This window comes from Canis lupus, chromosome 5, assembly GCF_048164855.1.
Source record: "Canis lupus baileyi chromosome 5, mCanLup2.hap1, whole genome shotgun sequence".
Classification (NCBI taxonomy): Eukaryota; Metazoa; Chordata; class Mammalia; order Carnivora; family Canidae; genus Canis; species Canis lupus.
In genome coordinates this window covers 79,150,981-79,167,407 of record NC_132842.1, presented here as the reverse complement: position 1 = coordinate 79,167,407, position 16,427 = coordinate 79,150,981, and the positions used below count along the sequence as shown (strand labels likewise).

Below are 16,427 nucleotides of genomic sequence, written 5' to 3'. Positions count from 1 at the left end.
TGTCCTGGTCTCTAAGGATCTGGCCACCCAGAGCCCCAAATTCCCAAGGCTGCAGTAACTGGTTCCAGGCTGGGCACATGACTCAAGGTGAGCCAATGAGAGTCCATCCTGGCACCCTGAGGCCCTTTGAGAAGTCAGGTGCCACATGAAATCATAAGGCAAATACAGATCTGAGTGCATGAGTGTATTTTTTGGATTGGGGGAAGGTCCGTAGCCCTCAGTGCATTCCCCAGTGCCTCCCCGACCCAAAGAAGATTTACAAACTCTGGCAGTAATGAAAATTCAGGAACAGGAAATTGTTTGGGTGAGGAACTTAAGACCCGTGTGAAAGGGCAGAGGATTAAGGCTCTGAGTGAATGAACTTGTTCAAGCCTCCTTGGATGCTTTTATGCTCACCCGGCTGAGGAGGTTTTGATCCCCTGGCAAGTAAAGACCTTGTCTCTGATGAATTCCAATGACTCTACTTAATAAGCTGTGTGTCTTCAGGCAAGTTACTTAACCTCTCTGCACCTCGGTTTCCTAATCTTACAAAATGAGGATGCTTTGGGTCTGATCTCATAGGGGAGGATTACATGAGATCACGCAGATGAAGGTCTTGTGAAGGGTTGGACATAGAATAAACATTAAATAAAGATTAGGAGGTGTCATAAAAGCATGATGAAAATCAGGCAGAAAAAAAATAAAAATAAGAAAGTAGGAAAGAAAGAAAAAGAAGAAAGAAAGAAAGAAAGAAAGAAAGAAAGAAAGAAAGAAAGAAAGAAAGAAAGAAAGAAAGAAAGAAAGAAAGAAAGAAAGAAAGAAAGAAAGAAAGAAAGAAAGAAAGAAAGAAAGAAAGAAAGAAAGAAAGAAAGAAAGAAAGAAAGAAAGAAAGAAAGAAAGAAAGAAAAAAAGAAAGAAAGAAAGGAAGGAAGAAAGAAAAGTCCTACCTAAAGAGAACAGCAAAGGACCCGTGGTGGCAGCTTCTAAGCTGGCTCCCGATGATCTCCACTCCCTGGCTTCCTGTCCCTGTGTAATCCCCTCCCCTTGAGGGCACACTGGACTGGATCTAGGGACTTGCTTCCAACATTAAAAAATGCAACAAAAGGGGCATCTGGGTGGCTCAGTGGTTGAGCATCTGCCTTCTGCTCAGGTTGTGACTCCACGGTCCTGGGATCTAGTCTCGCATTAGGCTCCCCGTGGGGAGCCTCCTTCTCCCTCTGCCTGTGTCTCCACTTCCCTCTCTGTGTCTCTCATGAATAAATTTTTAAAATCTTAAAAAAAAAAAAAAAAAAGGCAACTAGGGAGCCTAGTTTAGCACCGCCTTCAGTCCAGGGCATGATCCTGGAGACCCGGGATCAAGTCCCATGTCGGGCTCCCTGCGTGGAGCCTGCTTCTCCCTCTGCCTGTGTCTCTGCCTCTCTCTCTCTCTCTCTCTCTCTATCTATCTATCTCTGTCTCTCATGAATAAATAAGTAAAATCTTTTTTTTTTAAATGCAACAAAAGTATTGGGATGTTGCTTTCAAAATTTAGTGATAAAAGACCCTGGCTTCTGCGCTGCTGGCTTGCCCTCTCTGGCTCCCTCCAGGGCTAGCTCTGATGGGAGCCAGCTGCCGTGCTGTGAGCTGCCCCAGGGTGAGGCTCACACAGGAAGGAACAGGAAACGAAGCACCAAGGGCCTCAATCCAATAGCCCCCAAGGAACACAATTCTGCCAACAGCCGTGAGCTCAGAGGCAGGTCCTTTCTCTGTCGAGCCTTGAGAAGATGCAGGTACAAGTCAGCCTAGGCTGACACATTCATTACAATCTCATGAGGGACCCCGAGCCAGAGGACCCAGGTGAGCCACTCCTGGATCCCTCACCCACAGCGACTGTGGTCCCAGAACCACGAAGGTTGGGGTGATTTGTTGCACAGTAATAGTAACTCTTCTCCATCTGGTAATAGGTAACTAATACACAGAACAAAAAAGGGGACTTTTTTTTTTTTTGGCTCACTTTCCAGTTGGAAAGTCCAGGAGTAGAGTTTGTTTCATGTATGGCTGGACCCAAAAGCTCAAATGTCAACAGGCATCTGTCTTAGCTTGGGTTTTGGTAAGAACAAGCCCGAGATAGGGACCTGGATGCCGATGGTTTATTTGGGAGGGGATTACAGAAAGCAGGAACGGGAGAGAGAGAGGAGATTGGGACAAGGAAGAAGGAAAGGCATAGAAAGGGTGTGTTTCCACGTTTGCTGCGATAAACAACATGGGCTGGACTCCCCTGGAATCTCTGAGAAGCACGCTGCCTCCCAGCATTGTCTTTCTGAAGAGCAGGGGCAGGGGGGGCATGGCGCCACCAGCCCCTTACGACACTGGCTGGAAGTGGGGATGGACATGCCCGAGTGGCAGAGCTGTGCCTGTGCTCTGGCTGGGCCACCTCCGCAGCCCTGGAGATGCTCGAGGTGGACCCCGGCAGCTGTGCCTGAGATCAGGCCTAAGGAGATGCTGGATGCCGAAAGCATCTGCACACCGCCTCCTCTCTCCCTCAGCTCCCCTCCCCTGAGGTGCCTACAGCATCAGGCTGCCTCTCCCCCAGTGCAGAAGCAGTGACAGTGACCTGGGCCTGCGCTCCCCTCCTACAGCTCAGCGACTCCTGGGGAGAGAGCTGGCCTTTCTCAATAGTTGCCGCAAAAGTCTCAGGGTCGGGTTTCATTGGACAGAAAGGATCCCATGCTCATCCCTGAACCAACCACGGCATCAAAGGACCAGGGGTCTTGACCTCTCCTTGGAGCCACGGACTAGGGATATTCCTCTACTGAAATTTCTGGAAGTCGAAGAAGAAAGAGAAATGTACACTTGGCAGGAAAACAGACCGACATCTGTTGAGCCTACGTGAGTCTGACTCATATTAGTGGGTTATGAGATCAATTTAATAGGTGATAACTAGCATTTTTTTAAAAAATGCAGTAAAACAGTGGTTCTCAAACTTGAGCTGCATCAGAACCACCCAGGAGGCTTGTTAAAACAGACTGGCAGGTACTACCCCCCAGAGTTTCTGACTCAGCAGGTCCAGGATGGGACAAAAGAAATTGCATTTCTAACAAGTTTCCAAGTGATGCTGATGCTGCTGGCCCAAGGACCACACTTTGAGAACCACTGGAATAGAAGCTGTCGGAGGGCACCACATGGAATGAGGCTAAGCTCTGCCCCAGGGACATATGCTTGTGGACCCAGGGTCACCATGTAAAAGGCATTTACTATTGAAATCTTCCCAGTGCTGTGAGATTAAGTAAAAAAAAAAAATTGCCCAAAGTTAGGAGCACAGGGGCTTGAAGGCAGGTCTCACGGGCTTTGAACCACGGGCCAAACAAACTGCTGCGGGACCACACATAAGCAACTCCGGATTTAGGCTAGTTGTCAAGTTGTGTTTGCCACACAAAGAAGGTGAGGTACAAAATAAGCTGCTGTAACAAATAGACCCCAAAATACATTGGCTTCAACAAGGTAAAAGGTTCCTCCTCTCTCATATGACAGTCCAGAGGTACACGTCCAGGACAGCCCTGCCAGCCTCCACGTGTGGCTTCCACCCTGGGATCCGAGGGGTCTTCCAGCAGCAGGAAGGGGGGAAGGGGAAGGGGAAGCACACTCTAGTCCTTTGAAGGGCACACTCAGGAATTGCCTATGGCACTCTTTCACTCCCATCCCATTGGCCAGATCCCAGTCACATGGTCAGATTAACTGCAAAGGAGGTTGGGAAATGTAGTCTTGAGCTGGAGAAGCAGGCACGTTGGAGGACAAGTGGCAGACTCTGCAACTCCAGGCAGTGTGGCCTGAGGAGCCTGACCAAGGCACCCAGGGGAAAGGAGTGCAGTCCCTAGGGGACCCCTAAGGGGGTCTTCCAGTGGCAGTGTCCCCTACAGAGGACAGGATGGTGGCACAGCCTTAACCCCGGGACACAGGGGCCCGCCACCTTCTCCAGCCCTCAGCTGTGCATCCAGTGCTGAACTCCTACCCAGACCGTTCTAACATGGCTTAATATTTTCTCATAGGTTTGTACAGACAGCACATTTTCCAGTTTATTGCATCGTGTCAAATAGAGCCTTCGATTTTAAGCTTCGAAGTTTATGTGCTTAGAAAATGTTTGCTTTATCAAGAAGGATGCTGCGTGGATATTAATAAAGCCATGTACCTCCAGCCAACAAAATAATCTCTCTGGTTGAATGGGAGTGAGACCGTTAGACTTTATGCCGGAGCTTTATTTTTACTGGCCCTGCCACTGAACTTCACCCCCCTGTTTCATTCCCAACCACAGATGCTTCTTTTTCTAATCTTTCAAAAAAAAAAAAAAAAAAAAAAGCAGTGACTCACAAACAAGAACAGATTTCTCTTGCTTGCAGAAAAGGTAAATTGCTGGCAGAAATAAATTTGCAGATGCTAGAATTTCACAGAAAGGAGCTCATTGGTGGAGAGGGTTTGCTATCCTGCCCCGCTCCCACCTTCCCCCTGGGAACTCTACCCTCCCATCTTCCCTACTGAGCCAAGCTGGGTGCTGTTGGGGCCTGGCTGGGCCGGGGTGCTGGGCGTGGCCAGGAGGTGGGCTCCGCCTTTGAGAATGACTCCCCTGTTTATCTCCCGGGTTGTCCCAGTTCCTGGGCCAGGGATTGGGCCGGGGGGGCCCCTGAGGTGGAGGACTCCGGCATCCCGGCTCTGCACAGTACACCGGCTCTGCACAGTACACCGACCTCGATTTATGTGGGTTACTCCCAGCCTGTGGATGTCGCCTGGCGAGGAGAAGGCCTGTGGGACCTGCCCAGGGCCTGTGGGAGGGGGTTCCTCACTCAGGCAGACGGTGGACCCCAGGTCGGCAGGAGACAGGCTCCAATGCCAGAGTATCCTCGTCCTCCTCCTCCTCCTCCAAGAAGAGTGAAGGCCCCCGGGCGGGGGGGGGGGGGGGGGGGGGGGGGGGGGGGGGGGGGGGGGAGGTCTGGAAACTTTCCTCTCTGGCACAGAACTCATGGCAGAGGGGCCAGGGGTGCAGACTGCTGTTCCCAAGCAATGCTGTGTGCTCTCAGGGTGCCAGGCCCCCACCAGCACCTCCCCCAGTCCTCACAGCCGCCCCGAGGAAGCGATGGACACGTGTTACAGATAAGGAAACTGAGGCACAGTGAGGGAGAAGCTACTCGCCCACACTCACGTGCCCTCTAGGGACAGACCAGGGAGTCAAACAGACCCTGCACCTGGTCTCATCTTCCTTCAACTTCCCTTCTCTTTCTCTCTTTCTCCCTCTCCACCCAGCCCTCCCCTCCACCCGCCCCACCCCCACTTCACTCCTCTCCTGGAATCCTGACTTCCTCCTCCTCTCCACTGCTCTTTTCACACTCAGTAGAGAATCCAAGGGAGAACATGAGAACATTTTCCCAAGGAAAACAAATGTTGAGGAGCCAGAAGTGGGGGTAGGAGGATCTCGGAGCCCAGTAGAAAAAACTCAGCTCCTGGCAGAGGCAAAGGCCTCATGAGGCACAGGTCTCTCCCCTACTCCCACCAACTCGTAGGGACAAGTTAGATTTGCAGTGGCCCCGGGCACCTGGGGGCTCAGTGGTTGAGCATCTGACTTTGGCTCAGGGCTGATCCCGCGGTCCTGGGATCGAGTCCCACGTCGGGATCCCTGCAGGGAGCTTGCTTCTCCCTCTGCCTGTGTCTCTGCCTCTCTCTCTCTGTCTCTCATGAATAAATAAATAATATCTTAAAAAAAATACAGATTTACAGTGGCCGAAGCATATACCCAGAACCACCTTTGCAACTAAATTCTTATTTTTGTATTCTTTTAAAAGATTTTATTTATTATTTATTTTAGAGAGAGAGAGAGCTCGAGCAGGGAGAAGGGCAGAGGGAGAAAATCTCAAGCCAACTCCCCACCTGATTCAGGGCTCGACCTCACAACCCAGAGATCATGACCTGAGCCAAAATCAAGAGTCAGATGCTTAACCGACTGAGCCACCCAGGAGCCCTCACAACTGAATTTTTAAATGTTTAACGTCCCTACACTTCCCTCTCACATCCTGCATCTTCTCTACTGATAATTGCTTTATTGAAGCTTCTTATTCCTATTAAAGCCGAACTATCCAACTATCTACACTCCCTCAACCCACTGCTCTTACAGAAGGAGTTAGTCATTTACACTCTAGTGTAAGTCCTTGACCCTCCCCTGGGAGAAGATGTTACCAGGAGAGGTTAATCCCAGGGAGAACCATGGGCTCTTCTGATGTCCACTCTCCTCCAGCAGCCAGAGGGACCCCAGGCTGCATCATCTCCAAAGTCTCCAGGGCCAAAATACACCAGATGTGCCCAATAGCCGCCCCAGATCAGGTCGGGTGCCTCCCCACACAAATTCCTAGCATGGCAAAGGCCTGAGTGAGGTCCCCACAGGCAGCAGATGGTGAGCCAACTTCTGCGTTGCCATGGCAGCCCTGGAGTGGGGGTGAGGAGACCATGCTGTGTCTTATGCCCTAGATTACATGAGGGCACATGGGTAGATGGATATGCTTCCATACTGTTACCGTTCCCTCCCCAATCCCATCAGGTGGCTGCAGGAGTTTCTGGCAAGAGGGGGCAATGGCTGGGGGACCTGGGACCTGATGCCCACAGACCTGGGTTTCAGGCCACCTCGCTGTAGGGTCAAGTGCAACCAAGGGGCTTCCAGGATCCCACAGCCCCCCTGCATGGAGGTTCGAGGACCTGTTATATGTAGGGAAACATCAGGGGTCCCAGAGGCAAAAGATCTTTGGGGGCCAAAGATGAAGGGGTAGATTGGCCAAGAGGAGTCCCCCAGACCCTGCCCCCCCCCCATCCCTGCCAGTAGGGATGCAGGTGCCGAGGTCTCTGAGCGACACCAGCCTCCGACCCAGGAGCCAGCCTGAGGTGATCCGCCTCCCCTCCGGCTCCCTGCACACGATCTCCACTCCCTGGGCCTGTCTGAGCTGTGCGAGCAGGCGCCGTGGAAGGATCTGAGCCAGGCTGGTGGGGACAGACAGGACACACGGCCCTGGAACTTGAAGCTCGCCCCCAGTGCCGACAACCCCTGGTTCCGTGCACTCACAACATGTCCAATAAATGGTGTGCTTATGATGCACACACACACACACACACACACACACACACACAACGTGCACACACTCCGATCACACACAACGCACAGAGCGCGAGTCGGAAGTGCCGGGGGTGTGAGCCCGACAGGCCCCCGCCCCACCTCCGTCATGCACACACACCACGCATGGCTTGTGCACACAGCTCACTTGCAGGAGGCCCACACGTTGGACAGAAGAGGGTACAGGGAGAACTTACGGGAACACACTCACACACACCCCTGCCACGTCCCCAGTGAGCACACAGAACAAACAGGGCGTGCCTGTGAAGAGCACATGCACACAGCCACAGCACCCTCAGCCCCCCAGGGCCCGCCCCGGGGGAGGGACAGAGGAGGCAGGGAACCCCTGGCCTCCGCCCTGGGGACAAGCTCAGACCTGGAGGGTCATCTGCAGAGGCCGGCTGGGGTGGGGGTACCTCTGACTCAGCTGTGGGCCGGTCCCCTACAGACAATGAGGTCAGGGACCAGTTCCCCCCGAGAGGACCCAGGAGGGAGTGTCTGGGCCGCAGCCAGGCCCCGCAGCCCTGTAATCATCCAAGACAGAGGTGGGGCTGGAGGCACCTAGGGAGGCTCCCTGAGCCAGGCTGAGGCCCAGGGTGGGGCAGGCTCCAAACTGCCTGGCTCCTTCCCTCTCTGTCACACCCACGGGGCAGGAGGAGCCTGAGGTGGCAGGGAACAGAGGTGGGGAGGAGAGCTAAGCAAAATCCCCGGGATGGGGGATCAGGAGGCCTGGGTCTGCTTCTGTCCCAGTGGGCTCTGCCCCCGTGTCCCTGTGGATACCCAGGGCAGAACCCTAGGCTCTGGTGCCCTCTGTGCTCCTACTGAGGCCTGTGTCACTTGTGTCACCCGCCACCTACACATCCTGACCCCGGTGTACAGGAGTCAAGCCCCCCTCTCTCTGGGAGCTCTTCTGCACCAGTCCTGGCTGGGCTCATGGGAGAGGTCAGCAAGAGGCTTCGCCCTCCAGGAAGAACCTGCTCCTTCATGTGGCTTGTATGGCACAGGCTGCAGGGCCGAGCTTTGTCTGCTCTTTTGAGCCCCTAGCCTGGAACACACACACCTCTCAGGGGCACAACCCCCCTGGAACCGTGGAAAGCGCTCTGGGCTACAGGTCAGAATGTGTAGGTTCCCTCCATGGACGCTGTGTGACCTTGAGCAAGTCCCATCTGGGTCTCAGCTCCACTGTCTTTGATCGGAAGAATCAGACTTAGAACTGGTCTCCAGGGGACATCAGGTTCCAAGATCCCATGTCACCAGGAGCAGCAGGCAGCTCCCCAACACTGAGGCCTCCTGAGCACCCCCTGGCACAGGCACCATGCCAAGCCCACAACCTCAGTGATGAGGAAGATGCTATCAGAGTCCCAGTTCAGGGCAGGGCAGCTTAGGAAGGACCAAGGTCACACCCCCAGTGAGTGGGGAGAAACAGGACTCCAGTCTCACATCCCCTGACTGCAAACCTTAAACCCCTAAAAACTCTTCCACGGGCATAGTTTCTCTAAGTGCTTTACATTTGTTAAGTCAGTCCACAGGACAACCCCAAAGGGGGGTTCCTACGAATCACCCGGTTTGAGAAAAGAGAGGCCTCCCCATTAAGTAACTCCCCCAAAGCCATGCAGCTAGAAAGTGGGAAAGCTGGAATCGAAAGCACGGATGACTCTCCACCTAGAACCTAAGGTCCCAAGCCTTGCACAGAACCCACCCCACCTGCCCACGCCCCCCAACCCCTGCCCCGACCCCAGGGAGAGCAACAGCCAGTCCCCAGCAGAGGTCATGCAGTGGGCCAAAGCCACGCTCTCCCCACCGACCCTCGTATCCATTATCTGCGGACGAGCATCAGTAAAGCTGAGTGACAACCACAAAGCCTGCGATGCACACGACAGTTCACCTCCTCCCCTCTCACCAGCCTGCGGGGCAGCGGGCGGCTCTGCTGCTCTGGGCCGGGCTTAGCGCTCCTCTGCTGGCCTCCCTCCCGTAGCCGGCGGCTGGCCTGGCCTGGCCTGGCCTGGCGGGTCGAGGATGGTCTCACCCTCACCTGGTTGACAATTAGCGGCGGGCTGTCAGCGGGGATGACACAAGTGACTGGGCCACATGTGTCTCATCCTCCAGCAGGCTAGCCCAGGATTGCAGGCACGGCGGTCCCAAGGGTCAGGGAGAGGGACAGAGTGCGAGCGAGAGGAAGGGACGGACGGGGAGGCACCCGCGGAGCTAGCGCAGTGCCACCCCCTCCACTTTGCATCAGCCCAAGCAAAGCATCGGGACAGCCGAGCCCCGTGGGCTGGGGACACAGACCCCACCTCCTGAAGGGAGAAGCTGCAAAGTCATTTGTCAATGGCGTGCTTACAGGGAGAAGGGAAGAACTGGGCACACTTTTGCAATAGATCCACCGCACCACGTGTCTGCTTTCCACTTTCATTTTTACACATTCGCTCATTCTCCCAGAGTCAGAGAAGATCCGAGCGGGGCCGGCGGCGCGGCGCGGGGTGGGGGTGGGGGGTGCTTAGAAATCAGCTCGTCCCCCAACCACCCATTCTACAGATGGGGATCCTGAGGCCCCACGAGGGAAGGGAATGTGCTGGAGGGTGCCCGCCCCAGGCGCCTTCCCTTGGCTCAGGGAGCAACGCAGACGGGCAGCCTTCTCGTGCCTCTCAGCTGCCGGTGGCCTTGCGACCATCCCACTGAGCTGGCACGTGGCACCTAGCACCCAGGAAGCTGGTTCTCGTCTCAGCCCCCACCCCCTCCTGCTATCCAGACTGAACGCCCCGTATTTATATGAGTCACACCAAGCCCTGACATTTGTGTAATTGTCTCCCATGTACAAAGTACCTTCACCCATTACTCAGTCCTCACGATCACCCTAAAGGGTGGGGTGGGGGGAGCAAAGCAAGAATAACAGCCACCCTTAGCATTCCCCGAGCACATTCCAAGGGGCACACACTGTTCTGGGTGCTTGGCATATGTCAACTCATTCAGGGCTCACGCTAACCGTCCCCCTGAGGAAGGTAGGGCTGTTATCCCAAATTACAGAAAGGGAGAATGAGTTCCGTGGAGGTGACGCAGCTTGCCCAAGGCCACCTTAGCTGAGAAGTATGGGAGCGGAGACGCAAACCTAGGGCAGGCTAGCGCCCAACCACAGGCTCTGCCAAGTCATCGGGGTGGCCTGGAGAGGTGCCTGGGCTCCTATTTCTATCTCCCCAGGGGTCTGGCCTGGCGTGGGCCTGGGGTTGGGCTCACCTCCTGAGGGAGGAGCTATGCACGAGCCCACCAGGAACCAGGGTGGCAGGGAGAGAGAGAGAGAGAGAGAGCGTAAGAGCCTGGCACGGGGAGCCCAGCTGCCGGGGTGCAAACCCTGGTTCTGTCGCCCAAGAGCTGTGTGGCTTTGGGTGACGTATTTAACTTCTCCACTCCTCAGTGGTCCAATCTATAAAATGGGCATGATAACAATCATACTCACCTCCCAGATCGGCTGTGAAGATTAAACGCGTTAAAATACAGAAGGCAATTCGCAGCACATAGTAAATGCTCAATAAACATCGGTTATTATTGTATCCCTAGCTGACCCCCTCGGCTTCCGGGATGCCAGACAGAGCACCTGCACTGCAGCTAACGAGTCAGCTCTCCAACTGCCCTGCAAGACTCGACTCTCTCGGCAGGAGGGCCAAGCTTGAGCCAGGGGTCTGCTTCTCTGCCTTCACATCCCCTGAGGGCCAGGTCCAGGCCTCCAGAGGATCCAACACGGTGAGAAGAGCGTGGTGCCCCCCACACTGCATGTCCGAACAGAAACAACCCTAAAACATAAAAGGAGTAAAAGGTTAACCACGTTCTGATTTTTTTTTTTTTTTTGGATGATGAGAGCATGAATGCTTTGTCTCGGGTATCATTTGAGTTTATTTTGGTGTCTCCATCTTGCTGGCATCTTGAGCAAGTGCTCCATCCCACTTGGCGCATTCCCGCGCTGGCCTCCCGGGTGGCCCGAGGCGTCCAGAGTCACCAGGCCAGGAGCTGGGGCCTTCAGGAGGCAATAAGCCCGTCGTCTCCCAACAGCACCCACCGTTCGAGGGGATGCAAGGAGAAAACCCCCACCCGGGACGCTAAAAAAAACCCCTCCAACCAACAATTTGGCAGCTGCGGTTGCCAGGGAGATGGTGAGGGATGCGTGTGGTGCTGCCTCCTGCTTGGCAGAGACCCTGCCTCCACCCCCAGGGGGGCATTCTCCTGGTGTCACCGTGGGGGCGAGGGGCCAGGCCGGGGAAACAGAAGCCCGCAGATCACATCCCCCCCCCCCATTGTCCCCGCTGTCCTCAGAGCAGAGGGCGTGGACCAGACAATGGGCTGATGGACAATGAGAACAGCAGATGGTCTCCCCCACCCTCCCCACCGCCAGCTGGTGCCACTCGGCTTGCCAGGCCTGCCGGAGGGGTCGGGGTGGGGGCCCGGGCTCAGCTGGCTGCGGACCCCAGCCTTGCACCTGCCCGCATCGGGTTTTCGGAAAAGGCTCGAACTGGGAATTAAGGCCCCTGCGGGATGGAAAATAGGAGGAAGCACAATAACAGCCGACACTCACTGGGTTTAAAATAAATCTGTTCTTCATGTAAAATCCAACCCCCTGCAACGCTCAGCACAACCAGGACCGTGTCACATCCCTCTCATGTCCCCACACTACTCTCTCCTGGATCTCTGCCGGGCCGGACCCCTCCTCCTGCGCCTGAAGTCGGCTCGGTCCTTCCCGACCTCTGCACCCTCGCCTCTGCTCTTCCCACATCCTGGAACGCCACCTCCACTCGTGGTCAGCTCCTCCCCAGCATCAGGCCTCACCTTAAGCGTCATCACTTTGGAGAGACTGATCGCCCCATCCGAAGTAGATGACAAGCGGGCTCCTTCAAACAACACTCGTCACAATTTATAATTAGGGTTTGTGTGTGTGTGTGTGTGTGTGTGTGTGTGTGTGTGTGAGTTTCTTTCTTTGAAATCCTTCTCCTCCCACTGTCCTGTAAGCTCCAGGAGCACAGGGACCATGTTTATCTCATTCTCCACTCTACCCTCCCCCCGCCCCCCCCGCCCCGTACCAAGTGCCTGGCACACAGGAGCTGCTCAATAAATGTTCCTTAAACTTACCGAGCCCCAGGCACTTAATTCCTCCCAATCTTAGCCTGTGAGGTTGTTTTTGTCCTCATTTTGCAGAAGCGAGAGGAGAGGCTCAGAGAGGTTGGTAACTGGTTAAGCTAAGACTAGAATCTGGGGCCGAGCCAACTCCAAGATCTCTGCTCTTAATCCCCCTCCATTCCCGGCCTCCTCTCAGCTGCACTAGCACCGAACCCCTCCCGGGGGAACACAGGCCCCTGCCCATTTCTGAGCCTCTGCTTTTCCATCTGCAAAATGACAACACAAAGCTTCATATCCCTGGAGGTTACTCCGCCAGCCTAAGATCCTCACAGAGATAAGCCACCCAGCCAAGCCTGTGCCACCCACCTGCCCTCGACAATTCACGGTCTCTCCGCTCCTTGGGCTTTGGGGGCAGGAGTCCCGGGTTGAAGAGTTAGCAAGGATATAGAGGAACTGGAACCCTCCTACCCTGCTGGAGAAAAGGCAAAATAGGAGAGCCACTTTGCTCAACACTTGACATCCACTTACCGTGGGACCCAGCAACTTCACTCAAGAGGAGTGGAAGCATAGGCCCGCACAAAGACCTGTATGCAGTTGTTCACGGCAGCTTTATATGTAACAGCCCCAAATGGGAACCAGCTCAAACCTCCATCAACTGGCAAATGCACCAAGTGTGACGCCTCTCCACAACAGAACACTATTCAGCAATGAATGACACAGCATGGCTGAGTCTCACAATAATCGTGGTGAGGGATGGAAGCCAGACGCAAAAGACATCACTGTGTGATCCCACCTGTGTGAAATCCCACAAAGGGCGGGACCACAGGGAAAACAGGTCGGTGGTTACCTGGGCCTGGGGGTGAGGGAGGGGACACCTGCAAAGGGACACGAGGGAGATGACGATGTGCTCCATCACGACTGTGGTCATGGTAAAACCACTGTAGACATTTGTCACAATTCATCAAATTGTACATGTGAAATAGGAACGCTTTCTTGTATATGAATTATACCTGGATAAAGTACCCTCACAAGGGAAAAGGAGGAGGCCTGGGGTCATGTGCCAGGCCCACTGTGCTTCCTCTTGCGAATGCCACCCTTGCTATGAGTCTACTTGGGGGCTGAGTCCAGGCCTCTTAGGTGCCAGCCTCTCATGTCACCTGGTGAGTGAAGCCCAGCTGGGAGCTGATGTGAGCTGGCCAAGCCCCTCGTTAGGGCTGCTCCCTGTGCCCCAGCCAGCAACACTCAGTGCGTCCTGGCTCTGGACGGGGTTTGGGGCTCCCACTGTCCCTGCTCTCCCTTTCTGCAGGGGTCTTCCCTCACCAGCTCCTTGGCAGCACCAAAAATTGGAGCAGAGCTACAGCTGGCATTACAGTCCCACTCCAAGGCCAGAAAATGCCTCCTCTGGAATGTTTCCTCCCCATGGACAGGACAGCCCATTCCTGCCCAGGGGTGATGCCCACAAGTAGGACTGCTCCAGGCCCAGAGAACACGAGAGTCCCTAACACAGGGGCCTCTGAACCCACATTCACACCTCTCCACATCGGTGCCTGAGCACCTTCTTTCCTGCAGGGCAGTAAAAAAGGTGGGGGGTGGGGGCACCTGGGTGGCTCAGTCCGTTAAGCATCTGCCTTTGGCTCAGGTCATGATCCCAGGGTCCTGGGGTCAGCTCCCTGTTCAGCAGGGAGTCTGCTCCTCCCTCTCCCTCTGCCACTCCCCCTGCTTGTGCTCTCTTCCTCTCTCTCTCTCTCTCTCTTGTCTCTGTCAATTAAACTAATTAACATCTGCTGGGCCCAGGGCAAGCATACAAATGGAGGTCATGTCATCCTCCCATCTCCTATCTTCCCAACACTGATACCATCTCACTCTACAAAGGGCCTCAGGAGCACAAGTGGGGCCTCCGGTAAATATGGCCAAGCACCATCCACAGGTGGCCACAAGTGGCCACCCCTTGGCCGTCCCTCAGACTTAGGGACACACACACCGGAAATGTGATCCAACTGCCATAAGATGACCCAGGCAAGAGGCCCAAGTAGACACTGGAACCAAACCTGAGACCATTCAACAGGAAATTTGGGGCCCAGATCCCAAAGCATAGTCCAGAGGAGGAGGTGTAGCTTCTGGGTGGACTGTCCCCTTGGCCTTGCAGACTGTTTGCCCCATGGGGGTGGCCCTGGCCGGAAGGCCAGAGTGGAACCTCCTAAAGCAAGGCCCAGGGAAGGGGCCCCAGTCACCCAGGCTCTGAGTACTGGGAGGTGGTGATTCTGGGATCAGATGACAAGAGGTTTCAAATGCCAGGCTAAAGAGCTCAGGCTGCAATTCTGAAGGAAATGAACACCCACTGATAAGTTTTGGGGATACAAGAGAATAAAAGGCAGATCTGGATTTTGGAAAGATTCATTCAATACTCATGTGTGGATCATCTACTATGTTCTAGGGCCTAGGCCAGAAGTTGGGGGTATGAACATGACCCCAAAGTGACTGTCAAGGAAGCAGCCACACCGGAAGGTGTGCTAGATGGGGAAGGGGAAACGGAACACCATGGACTGAGCATCTGTTCTGCACTGGGCTCAGTACTCGGCATTTTAGCAAAATTGCCTGGATTAATCCTCCCCTAATTTTACAGATGAGGAAAGTGAGTTGCCCAAAGTCACATAGCACAGGAAAGGAGTTAAGCTTAATTGGAAACTGGGTCTGACTCCAGGCCTAGGATTTATTTTGTCTGCTTCCACAGAGACCCGGGCTCCTGGTGGAAGTAGAGGCTGGAAGGCGATAATGCCCTGAGGGACAGGGGCCGACCCCCCACCCCCACCCCATGCCCAGGCAGCCAGAGGCATCACCTGCCTTGTTAAGAAAGAGTGAAAAACCCTGCCAAGCACTTGATGCCCGTGGGATCGGCCTCCCTGTTCTGTGCCCTCTCATCCCTCTGGCCTTCCTCCTGCCCGTCCCCGGCTGGATTTCCCATCCCCTCAGAGAAGCCAGAAGGGAGTGAGGGAAAGGACACGTTCTTCTCTCCAGAAAGCTTAGTTCTTTATATTCTTTAGAAGGATTGGATTGGAACCGGCCAGGGAACACCCAAAAAGAAGATTCCTCAGGATTTACTCACATGAAGACCCTAGCCAAGGGGCCAGGGAGTCTTCTCCAAGGACCGCAGGTCACAGGAATATGTCCGTGTGCATCCGGGTGTGTGTGTGTGTAGCTGTGTGTGCATGTACCTGTGTTATTGGTATGTGTCTGCGTGTCTCTGCATGCACCTGCGTCTGTCTGTGTTACCTGTGCGTGTCTGTGTGTGACTATGTGTTTGTACGTGTCCATGTGTGCATCTGCGTGTCCGGGTGGGTAGGTGAGCATCTGATGGAAGTACAAAGGCTCCGTGTCAGTCTGCTCAGCCCCAGAGCGACTGGCTCTGGGACCCCTCGCTGAGTTGCCAAATCCCTTGGGTCTCGCTCCTTCTCCCGTGAAATGGGGAGAATGCTACTCTTGTCAGCTAAGTTGCCAGGAAGAGTAATTGAGTGACGTACTAGGTGCATCGTTCCAGATACAAACTGAGTGTTCATGGGACACCTGGGTGGCTCAGCAGTTAAGCGTCTGCCTTTGGCTCAGGGGGTGATGATCCTGGAGACCCCAGATCGAGTCCTGCGTCGGGCTCCCTGCAAGGAGCCTGCTTCTCCCTCTGCCTGTGTCTCTGCCCCTCTCTCTGTGTCTCTCATGAATAAATAAATTTTTTTTTTTAAATGAGTGTTCGAGATGGTAGATGTTTACCCTGTTGGGCCCTTCTCTCCTACTACCTCATTCTTTCTGATACCACTTTCCTTCATTTGTTCCACCCCCATCATGTGCCAGGTGCTCTGGTTTTAGGCACTAAGTACCCTCTCTGAGGTTATAGAGGAAGAACAGAAACCAGGCTCAAATCATCCTGGTTTAAGGTTTTTAGGTTTGTTTCCTTTTTTTGGGGGGGTGTTGTTGTTTTTTGACATTTTATTATTGTTTTTTAAGATTTTATCTCTAAGTACCCTCTACGCCCAATGTGGGGCTCAAACCTACAACCCCGAGATCGAGTCACATGCTCCACTGACTGAGCCAGCCAGACCCTCCATCCTGGTTTAAGTTCTTATTCATTCTTTCATTCAGTGTTTCCTGGGTCCCTTTCTAGCTGTGTGACCTCAGGCAAGTCATTTTCCTCACTAAGTCTCCATTTCTTAACCAGTAAACAGGGCATGGAAATAATGCC

At 54.3% G+C, this 16,427-nt stretch overlaps 2 long non-coding RNA genes across 2 annotated transcripts in view; both read right to left on the bottom strand.

Annotated features, from left to right (window-relative positions):
* The window catches only part of LOC140634287 (uncharacterized), a 113,484-nt gene that overhangs the window by 73,865 nt on the left and 23,192 nt on the right, over positions 1–16,427 (bottom strand). The gene's annotated exons all lie outside the window — the stretch shown is intronic.
* Positions 10,613–14,882, bottom strand: LOC140634290 (uncharacterized). The gene is made up of 2 exons (XR_012031805.1): positions 12,728–14,882; positions 10,613–10,884 (listed from the first exon to the last, which is right to left on the bottom strand). It is a non-coding gene; the product is annotated as an uncharacterized lncRNA (long non-coding RNA).